Here is an 11,795-nt window from a genome sequence, read left to right as displayed (position 1 = left end):
TGTCATGGCGCCTTCTGACCCTGTCCACACTGCAGAGTGTGACATGCTACTTGGTGCTTTTGAGTTGCCCACTGAGAGCCAGGCATCCACCTGTTGTGTGCTTATTGTTTGTTTTAATGTTTTGTTTATTGATCCAATATTAACAAAATGTAAGCACATAACAAAGAGCATAGACATCACTAGCATCACAATTAAACTAGATTGCGTTAAATCGCATTAGACCGCCTTCCAGGTGCAATGTCGTCTGTGGGATAGAATCTCAGATCGATTAGAAGTCATTATATCAGGCGAGTATTGGAGGGCGAGCCAGTCCATGCCTTGCTCTCATAACATTATAAAAAGGAGGGACAGTTTTATCCTTTTTCTTATTGAAAGGAGAAAAGGTAAAGGAGAAAACACATAGAGGAAACAAGAATATAGAAAAGGGGGGGGGGAATCGCTGAGGATTCTGAAAAAAGCCTCTCAGCCCCTACAGCTCAGTTTTAGGAAGGAAGATAAAGGGTCTAAGAGATTTGAGAAAGGGAGAATAGATAGGGGGGGAATGGGGTAGGGAGAGGGTGTTGGTCTAGGGTCCATTCATCATATGTCTATAGTAGTTAGAACTAGGTTATCAGCTCGCTCGGTCCCCTAATGGGGGGAGGAGACAACCTGGTTTTCTTTATGGCGTCTCCTGCGCAACCGCCATCAAAAAAGAAGGTTTGGATTTGTAGTCCTTCCAGGCCTTCCAAACTTGCCCAAAGAAGAACAATTGTTGTCGTGAGAGGGCAGAGAGCTCCTCCGCGTAGTATAATTGGTCAATTTTCTGTAACAGCTGTGAGATGGTGGGTGTCAAAGTCGTGCGCCACAACTGAGCAATCAGCAGTTTGCAGGCTGAGCTCACAAAAGACACCAGTTTCGAGTTAGCCTTATCATTAGGCCACAATGGGAAATTTAGTAGCAGATGCATGGGTTCTGGGCCCCCCTGCTTGTTTGTAAGGTCAAAAATCAGATGGATTGCCATCTTCCAGAATATCTGGAGACGAGGGCACGTCCACCAAATGTGCAGATACGTTCCTCTATCCCCCTCACATCTCCAGCAGAGATCCGAAGAGGCAGACTGCCAAGTTGCGGCCGTGTCCGGGACTATGTACCATCTTGCAACTACTTTGAAGGAACTCTCTTGAACCCTCACACAACATGACGGTCCATGCAAGGCACCGTAAATTTGGCTCGTTTGAGCGTCAGTAAATGTGGTGTTCAGATCTTTTTCCCACTTCAATATGTAAGCTCTTTTTACTACCAATTCCTTTGTAAGCAGAGTGTTATATAAGCGGGATAAGACTTTTTTAGGAGACCTTGTTTGCGAGCAATATGATTCAAACGTGGTTAAGGGTCTAGTGAGGTTGGACTGTGACAGTAATGGTTGAATTGTGCGTTTTATTGTCATATAATGAAGAAATGTGAGTTTAGAAAGAAGGGGGATCTCACCCATCTCTTGCCTCGAGACCAAAGAACTGTCTTTTAGGAGATCTATAGCTGGGATCTTTGCATTACTTAGATATGGAGGTTTCGCGGTGTTGGCGAGATTCAGGCTGGAGTCTAGTATATCGGAGATTAGGGTGAGTGGTGAAAGAGGAGGGGCCAAGATCTCTATGTTACGATTCCAATTTTCCAGAAGTGTTCTAGTCAGCTCGTTGGTACAGAATCTTTTATTTCCCTGACAGGGGGGGGCGAGTAAAAGAGCTCGTAAGGGGGAGGGGGCCAGGTGTTCCTCTATTGTCGTCCACAACTTATTCGGAGGGCATCTGACCCAGTCTACTGCTCTAGAGAGGACAGCAGCTTTATAATATATGGATATGTTGGGGAGTCCCATTCCCCCTTTGTCCTTTGGGAGACTTAGAGTGTGAAAATTGATTCTTGGTTTGTGCTTGTTCCAGATGTAATTGGAAATTAAAGAATTACATTGGGAAAGGAAAGATTTGGGGACTGGTATAGGTAACATTTGAAAGAGGTATATGAATTTTGGGAGTACGATGCTTTTGATTAGGTTTTTCCGGCCTATCCAAGAGATGAAAGGCGCTTTCCATGAGGCTATTTGCGTGGTGAGTTTGGGAAGGAGAGATTTATAATTTAAGTCAAAGAGTGATTTGGGGGCTTTCCCTATTTTGATGCCGAGATAGGTAATGTGGCTTTTTGGCCATCTGAATGGGAACGACCTCTGGAGACGTTTGATGACGTTGCTCGGGATGTTTAGACTCAGTGCTTCAGATTTGGAGAGATTGATTTTAAAGTTGGACCATTGGCTGTATTCTTCTAGTGTGTTCATGAAGGCAGGGAGGCCTCTTTCGGGTCTGGACATTACTACCAACAAGTCATCAGCAAAGGCAGCGGACTTGTGGTGAATCCCCTGTAGGTTAATCCCCTCAATTCCCTGGTTTTGTTGGATGGAGCATATCAATGGCTCCATTACCATGACAAAGAGTAGGGGGGACAAGGGGCAACCCTGCCTGGTTCCATTCTTGATGTCAAAGGGGTCAGTCAGCGTGTTATTTATTTTGATTCTGGCTGTGGGGGATGTGTACATCTGTAGTATTGCATGTTTGACAATCTGAGGAAAATGAAAAGCCTCCAACGTGCCCCGTACGAAGGTCCAGTCCACCCTATCGAATGCCTTCTCGGCATCCGTTCCCAAAAGTACAAGGGGCAAACTCCGAGTCCTAGCATATTGCATTAGATGAAGTAAGCGTAGTGCGTTATCCTTCCCTTCTCTTCCCCGTATAAATCCGGATTGCTCCGGAGATATAAGGTCAGGAAGGATTTCCGCAACCCGGTTAGCGATTAAGCTTGCGTAGATTTTTAGGTCCACATTCAATAGCGAGATGGGCCTATAACTTCCACAGCTTTCTGGGTCCTTCCCTTCCTTATGTATTAATGATATGTGGGCTTCCAGAGCTTGTTTGGGAATAGGATCACCCAGGAGTAGAGCATTGCATGTAGCCAGGAGGTGGTCCCCCAAGATATCAAAGAACTTTTTATAATATATGGTTGGTAGGCCATCTGGGCCTGGTGCTCTTCCCATGGGGCATCTGGACAAGGTGGACTGAACCTCAGCACGAGAAAAAGGTTTTGTCAGGGATTCTTGTTGTGCTTTGGAGAGTGTCGGGAGGTTTAGATTGGCTAGATAGTTATGTATGCCACGTTTTCTCTTATCGGTTTCTGTTATTGTCTCTGCTGGCTGGGATTGATATAAACTCTTATAGAATTGTAAAAATTCATTTGAGATTTGTGAATAATCCTGAATGCGGTGTCCCTGTGGTGTTTTGAGTGTATGTATAAACGTGCGAGCCTGTCTTGTTTTTATTAGTGACATCATAAGTTTGGAGGCTTTGTCCCCATGTACAAATATGCGGTTTTTCCAACTCAGGTGTAACTTGGCCGATTGTTTGTTGAGTATGTCTCTCAGTGCCACCCGTTTGGCAGTCAATAATTCTAAAGTCTGTTGGGACAGAGATTTTTTGTGTTGGGTTTCCAATATAGTTATATTTTCATACAGATTTTGTAGGGTTAGTTTCCTCTGTTTATTAAGGTGTGAGGAAATGGAAATCAGTTCTCCCCTTATGACCGCTTTATGTGCCTCCCACAAAAGTGGTGCTTTGATGTCTTGTGTCTTATTCTCCGCAAAATAGTTGCGGAGACGATCAGAAATACGTTTCCTGTTATCATCTGAGGAGAGAACTGACTCATTTAACCTCCATGTGCGGTGAATCATATATGGCCTCTGTAGTGTGAAACTTGCCGTGACATAACTATGATCAGAGTGTGGCGTAGATTGGATTGTTGTGTCAGTAACGTTAGGTAGTAGAAACCTGGGTAAAAAAATGTAATCTATCCTGTGATATGATTTATGGGGGTGAGAAAAGAAGGTAAAATCTTTGGTTGTTGGATGTTGTAGTCGCCAGACATCAGTCAAGGATAGAGAGTGGAGAGCAGATTTGATTCGAGAAAGGTCCCTGAGTGATATGTGGCTCTTTTTGGAGGTTGAGTCTAGTTTTGGTTCCAGAGCTACATTAAAGTCTCCACAGAGTATTGGAGTGCCTTCCGAAAAGGTCTTGAATTTTTTGAGCGTGGAGAGCAGCCATCTCACCTGCTTGACATTTGGAGCATAAATATTTCCCATAGTAACCATTGAACCCGCTAATAGGCCTTTAACAAAAATGAACCGGCCCGCCGGATCAATTACTTCATGCTGGGGTAAAAAGGGTATGTCTTTGGCTAATGCCAACGACACCCCCTTAGTCCGTTTATTTGGAGAGGGAGCATGAAACCACGTATTATAGTATGCTTTTTCAAAGCTTGGAATTTTGCCTTTGCAGAAGTGTGTTTCTTGTAGAAAGATTATGTCAATATGTTTCTTGTGGAAATTAGATAAAGTTTGTGCCCTTGGTATGGGGGAATTCAACCCATGAGCGTTAAAACTTGTCACATTAAATACCTTATGTTGTGTCTGCATAGTGACGATTGCATGTGGATGACTCTTTTTCCGGTGGGATGAATGGACCAGACCCACGACCGTGCTGGGAAAGAAGGGAGCAGAAGAGATGGGGGATGGAGAAAAGATCAGATAAAGAACAAAATGTTAAAGTCAACAATAACAATATTTTCAACATCTAGATAAGAATAGATACGTATCAAGAGGGAGCAGAAAGTATAGAACCCCTAAATTGACTTCATGCTTTTAACATGCATAAACAATGATTGGCAATAATAGGCTTGAGCCTAGGTCTTCTCATGGGGCTTGCTTTCTGAGTTCGTCTGGAGCTTCTGTGCCGCATTGCGTCTAGGCCTTTGGGCCTTCGGGATGACGCTGTGCCAGGGTGACGGCTCTGGAAGTTGCTGTAGCGCAGTTGTTGAACTATGGATTTCTAATTCAGGATACTTCTCCAAAGTAATCCCCAGATCTTCGCAGATTTGCCTAATTTCGCCTGATGTTTTGCCTTGATAGTGTTTCCCTTTTGCTGTTATTGCAATGCCAAATGGATATAGCCAGCGGTATGGGAATTGACGTTGTCGTAGTTCTTCTGTGAAGGGTTTCAGTATTCGCCTCTTGGTCAGAGTGGTGGCAGCTAGGTCTTGGAAAATCCTGATTTCGGAGTCTTCATATTTTACGGTGCCAGCTTCCCATGCTTTTTTGAGGATGAGCTCCTTAATACGGTAGTCCATGAAACGGCATATGACATGTCTTGATGGTTCCCCCTGTCTGGGCCGGGGTCTCAAAGATCTATGGGCTCTGACCAGTTCTATCGGTGGTACAGGATCAGTATCTATCAGGTCGGAGAAGATGCTTAGAAGAGCTGGGGTCAGGGCTTCGTTTACTACCGTTTGTGGGAGACCTTTTATTCTGAGATTGTTCCGCCTCTCCCTATTTTCATGATCCTCCAGAATAGTATGGATTTGGTTGACGCTATCTTCTTGTTGGTGAAGACAAGAGATGATGGCGTTGGATGTTGTGGTGATCGTGGTCTGGGAAGCTTCCAGTGTTTCCACTCTGTGGCCTATCTGGCCAATATCCTGTTTGATGTGAGAGAGCTCCTTCACTACCGGTTCCAACGCTTTGTTGAGAATCCGTTTGATAAAGGACCTGGAGATTGGGAGGCTTTTGCTAGAATCCATGTCCTCTGCGTCACTGGCGTCATCCTCTATGTCTTGTGTGGTATTAGCAGATGAGTTTTGAAGACATTCAGCCCCCGCCTCTGCTGGCAGGAGATGTTTTTTGAGGAACTTATCAACATCTGCTTGAGTCGTGGTCACCGCTGGTTTAGGTAGGGCACTGGCTATTTTATTACCGAATTTGACCATGGCGAAGTCAGCTCTTATGGTATTATGTTATATCAAGTATAATGGGGGTCCGGTCTCTCCGCTCCCTCTGAACAGCGTGGGGTGCACCGCTTTACATGCCCCTGTGGGGGGAGGAGGGGGTGTCAGATGGACTGTGCTTTTTTATATAATGTAGGATGTCCTCTGTTCTCTCTTTTCTGTGTGGTCCTGTCAGCAGCCCCTGGGCCCAGGAAGAAATATGGCTCCGGGTCTGGGAATATTGCTCAAGAGCCCTTCTTGTGACCCTTAATGCAAAAGTCTCGTCCCTGACAGACCCTCAGGTGGTAGAGAAAGGAGTGGGGTGTCTCCTGATATGTTGTGGATGCAGCCCTTATGCTGTGAAGGGGGGGGGAGGCTCTCGGCCCAGGACTCCCCCGGGTTCCCCTATCCAGTTCCTGAGTGCAGCTTCACCACGGGCCCAGGCCTGGCAGCCTTCTGACTCCCAGGCAGGTGTGCGACGATCTGTGGGAGCGGGGGGGGGGGGAGGAGGACGCCGTCCCGGTGAATGAGGGTCGTGGTGGGGTATATCCCGGGCTCTCCTGGGTCTCCCTGGGTGGGTGCGTGGGCACGAGAGGACATTCGGAGGTGTGGAGATATTCACTTACCGCCCGAACTCCTCTCCGGTCCCCGCAGGGTTTCTCAGAGCGTCACCTTCAGCCGTCGCGAGAGTCCCGGTTAGGACCTCAGATCTCCCAGCGGCCTCCGCCCGACGCATCTCACCGCCCTCCCCGCTCCGGCTCTTTCTGTCTGATGGCCGGGCAGACGGCTGTCTCTTCTTCACTCCCTGTTGGCCACCTGGTCCGTGGCCTGCTGCTATGCGTTTGTCTCGCCTGCCTCTGGTCTGCGGGATCAGGAAGGGGAGTTTAAGACTCCAAGATGGCGGCGGTCCTCCTCCTCCCTTCTCTGACTGCCGGACTTGCTGGCCTGTGAGGTCGATTCTGGAGGGTGGGGGTAACGTCTCAGTGCGATCCCAGTTAATTCTCCCTGGGCCCCCTGCCGCCGTCTGGGTCGCCTCTGCACAAGCACACCTCGTCACCAGGAGTGATATTGCTTAGGCCCTGCGGCCTGCTGCGTGGTTCCCGACCTCAGCCTCGGGGGGCCTCCACAGGGTCCCAGCGCTGATGTAGCAGTCTAATTTAGGGTCACCTTCTGTCCTTCCAGTCTCCGTAGCATAGGTGGAGGGTCTTGTACTGACTATTGACGGCTGGAGGGCTGGATGCTATCAGATGCTCAGGAGCTCCCTCATGCACGTCTGCTGCTGACCGCAGCCATTTTGGACTCCTGTTGTGTGCTTATTAATGATAGGTTTAGCAGGAGTTAATTTCTCCTGGCCTATGAATTGCTGCTAGGGTCACAGGTTTCTGGAGGCCTGGTGCATTCTTCTCCTCCATGCTGATAATAGCTTTTGCGATTCCAGTCCATGTGCATAGTTATCCAGCTTCTGGTGAACTGCTGTATGCTACTCTGGTGTGTTGTGGAAATACTCTTGTTCTTTTATTATTTCCTTCCTTTTCTTTTTTACCTCCTGAGCATGTTTTAACTATACCTCTGTGAGTGATTGCTTTGAGTTTAGGTTTCCCCCAGTCTGTCTTTCTGTGTGGGATATACCACTCCAGTCCCGGCCCTCTCCTGGTTTGATGGTGAGGTGCTATTAGAGCTAGGACCAGGGGCATGCATAGAAATCAGTCTGAATGGGGCCTCCCCACCAATAAAAAAAAACAAAACAAAAAAAAATAAAAAATTATAATAATAATCATTCTACATGTTACTGGGGGCCGGCATGCGTTACTGGGGGCGGCTTATAAGCAGAAATAACACATACTACTACATAGTGTTACTGAACAACACTCACCATATAAAGGTTTGCAATGTATTCTTACATTGCAAAATAATGCCACCACACCATGACCAAATATCACCACACAGAGTCTGAATATAACCACCATCCTGTTACTGAGCAAAGTCCACTGCACCAAGGCCAGCGGATTCACACCGCAAATCCCTAAAAAATCTGCAATATGTGAACTTGGCCTAAAGTAGGGAAGTCCTTCTTCGTGCCCCTCACTACACACACAATATAAATTTTCACATCTGTCTCCCCCATTTAATGGTAACGATTATGACCCCTCTTTATAGCCTTAGGATCTATAGTAAAACTCTGCAAAGTACAGGGATAATACACACACACCCCAACACACACACACACACACACACACACACACAGAGTGATGGCACAGCACAAGGCAGTTTTTCTGTAGTGTTACAGGCAGACGTTTGTACATTATAATACTCACTTGCTCCTGTGCTGTGAGAGATGATAGTGGCTCCGGCCTCCCTGCTGCACTTCCTGTGAGTCTTCCTGGCTACTCCTCCTGTCCTCTGCTTATTGTTTCTATTCCTTCTGTTCTCTGCTTCTCACGTTTTTTTCTGCTCTGTTTGCTTTGCTCTCTTTTCTGTTGTCTCTACTCCTACACGGTTTTCCTTTTCATCATTTCATGCTCCCTTGGCTGTACTGAACAAGCTCCGCCCCCTCTCCTGATTGGCTGTTCTTCTCCTGGCATCTCTCACTAGAAGAAGCTACTGTCTGGCCACTCCCTCCTCTTCAGCACAGGCCGCGCACAGTGTGCAGTGTGGGCCAGTCTGCATCTCTGCGTTAGCTAGTCTGCAGCTATAGAAACAGTGCCGGCTCCCAGCGGTGTTAATCAAATGCTTGGTGACGGCCCCAGGGGCATCATGCATGAAAGTGAAAGCGCACACACTGCGGGCAGCCACGCTGGGCCCCTCCAGCCAGGGCTGCCACCAGGAGTTTCCAGGCCCGATACTGACAAAATTTTCGGATCCGCTTCAGACTCCACCACAGCTCCACCTCTACCCCTCGAACCTATGGCAATAGAAAAAAGTTGTTTCCAGCATAACGGCCAAGAAAAGGTTAAAACCAAATTTATTCCATAAGGTTAAAACCAATACTGAAATGCAAAGCCACGCACACGGGGGGACACATAGCGACGCAAAAAACATGAGCAACGGGGACTATGGTTAAAATAGTGACATGGAACGTGAAAGGTCTGAAATCACCTCACAAGCGCATGATGGTTCTGAGACATCTTAAAAGATTGAAGGTAGATATCGCACTGCTGCAGGAAACGCATTTACCACGGGAAGATTTTTTTCGAATGCAGAAATTATGGGTAGGAAAAGTAGTTGGGTCGGGCTCCCCGGGAAGGAAAGCAGGGGTCATGATTCTATTAAACAAACATTTCAACCATACAATAGCTTCCCAAGATAGCGACGAGGAAGGTAGATATGTCCATATAAAGTTAAACAGCCCGCAGGGAGAGTTTAGCATACACAACATGTATGCCCCCAACAATGAACAGAATTTGTTTTTCAAACTTATCACAAGTAAAGTGGGAATGGACACAGAACGGAACAAAATAGTGGGAGGAGATTTCAATGCGGTGGTCCTAGGGGAAGAGGATAGGCGACATAACAGGGGTCAAGGTGGGCAGACAAGAACGACAGAAGGCTTGATGGCTAGGCTGCTGGAAGACACAAATCTGAAAGTTGGAGGCTGCAGCACCCATATGACCGTGAATTCACTCACTATTCACATCCGCATGACGCATGGTCAAGAATTGATTATATTCTGGTTGACCAATCATTTTTGAGTAGGATCAGGGAAGTGGATATTGAGAACATGGTGATATCGGACCACAGCCCGGTGACCGTAGAAATAAATGACACAGTTCAGAGGGGATCGGATTATTTGTGGAGGTTCCCGTCCTTTCTACTTAGAGATACAGATTTTGTCAAAATTCTGAAAGGCTGGTGGGAAGAGTATAGCAACACCAACAGCGAACATGAGACAGATGTAATGTTATTCTGGGAAGCGGCAAAAGCAGTGCTGAGAGGGAGGCCAATGGGGTATACAGTTACAATCAAGAGACATACACATGCACAATACCAAGAAGCTAGTGACACGCTTAGAGAAAAATATATGAAATATCTGGAAACTATGTCCCAAAAAGCAAAAGAGGAAAAGACAGGGAATCAGAGAGACAGAGACAGACAAGGAATGAGAGAGCGAGAAAGACAGGGAATGAGGGAGGGAGAGACACAAGGAATGAGACAGACAAGGAATGAGAGAGAGAGAGAGACAGGGAATGAGAGAGAGAGAGACAGAGACAGACAATGAGAGAGAGCGAGAGAGACAGGGAATGAGAGACAGACAAGGAATGAGAGAGAGAGACAGACAAGGAATGCGAGACAGACAGGGAATGAGACAGACAGGTAATGAGAGACAGACAGGTAATGAGAGACAGACAGGTAATGAGAGAGAGACAGGGAATGAGACAGACAAGGAATGAGAGAGAGAGACAGGAAATGAGAGACAGACAGGGAATGGGAGATTGAGAGGGAATGAGAGAGACAGGGAATGAGAGACAGACAGGGAATGAGAGAGAGAAAGACAGGGAATGAGAGACAGACAAGGAATGAGAGACAGACAAGGAATGAGAGAGAGATGGAATGAGAGACAGACAGGGAATGAAAGACAGACAGGGAATGAGTGACAGAAAGGGAATGAGAGACAGAAAGGGAATGAGAGACAGAAAGGGAATGAGAGAGACAGACAGGGAATGAGAGAGACAGACAGACAATGAGAGAGAGAGACAGGGAATGAGAGACAGACAAGGAATGAGAGAGAGAGACAGACAAGGAATGCGAGAGAGACAGGGAATGAGAGAGAGACAGGGAATGAGAGACAGACAGGTAATGAAAGAGACAGACAGGGAATGAGAGACAGGCAGGGAATGAGAGACAGACAAGGAATGAGAGACACACAGGGAATGAGAAATTGAGAGGGAATGAGAGAGACAGGGAATGAGAGACAGACAGGGAATGAGAGAGAGAAAGACAGGGAATGAGAGACAGACAAGGAATGAGAGACAGACAAGGAATGAGAGAGAGACAGGGAATGAGAGACAGGGAATGAGAGACAGACAGGGAATAAGAGAGAGACAGACAGAAAGCGAATAAGAGAGACAGAGCGACAGACAGACAGGGAATGAGAGAGAGACAGACAGAAAGGGAATGAGAGAGACAGAGAGAGGGACAGACAGGGAATGAGGGAGAGAGACACACAAGGAATGAGACAGACAGAGAATGAGAGACAGACAAGGAATGAGAGAGAGAGTGAGACAGGGAATTAGAGACAGACATGGAATGAGAGAGTGAGACAGGGAATGAGAGACAGACAAGGAATGAGAGACAGAAAAGGAATGAGAGACAGACAGGAAATGAGAGAGACAGGGAAAAAGAGAGAGAGACAGGGAATGAGAGACAGACAGGAAATGAGAGAAAGACAGGGAATGAGAGACAGACTGGGAATTAGAGAGAGACAGGGAATGACAGAGAGAAAGGGAATGAGAGAGACAGGGAAAGAGAGAGACAGAGAAAGAGAGATAGGGAATGAGAGAGAGAGACAGACAGAAGGAATAAGAGAGAGAGACAGACAGGAAATGAGAGAGAGAGACACAGAGATACACAGATAGGGAATGAGAGAGACAGAGAAATAGAGACAGACAGGGAATGAGAGAGAGAGAGAGACAGACAGAAAGCGAATGAGAGAGACAGAGAGCGCGACAGCCAGGGAATGAGAGAGAGAAAGGCAGACAGAAAAGGAATGAGAGAGACAGAGAGAGAGACAGACAGGAAATGAGGGAGAGAGAGACACAAGGAATGAGACAGACAGGGAATGAGAGACTGACAAGGAATGAGAGAGAGGGAATTAGAGAGAGACACACGGGGAATGAGAGACAGACAAGGAATGAGATACAGACAAGGAATGAGAGAGAGACAGGGAAAGAGAGAGAGACAGGGAAAGAGAGAGACAGGGAAAGAGAGAGAGACAGGAAATGAGAGACAGACAGGGAATGAGAGAG

Source organism: Anomaloglossus baeobatrachus, chromosome 5 (assembly GCF_048569485.1).
Source record: "Anomaloglossus baeobatrachus isolate aAnoBae1 chromosome 5, aAnoBae1.hap1, whole genome shotgun sequence".
NCBI lineage: Eukaryota > Metazoa > Chordata > Amphibia > Anura > Aromobatidae > Anomaloglossus > Anomaloglossus baeobatrachus.
Note: the sequence above shows the minus strand (reverse complement) of the source record.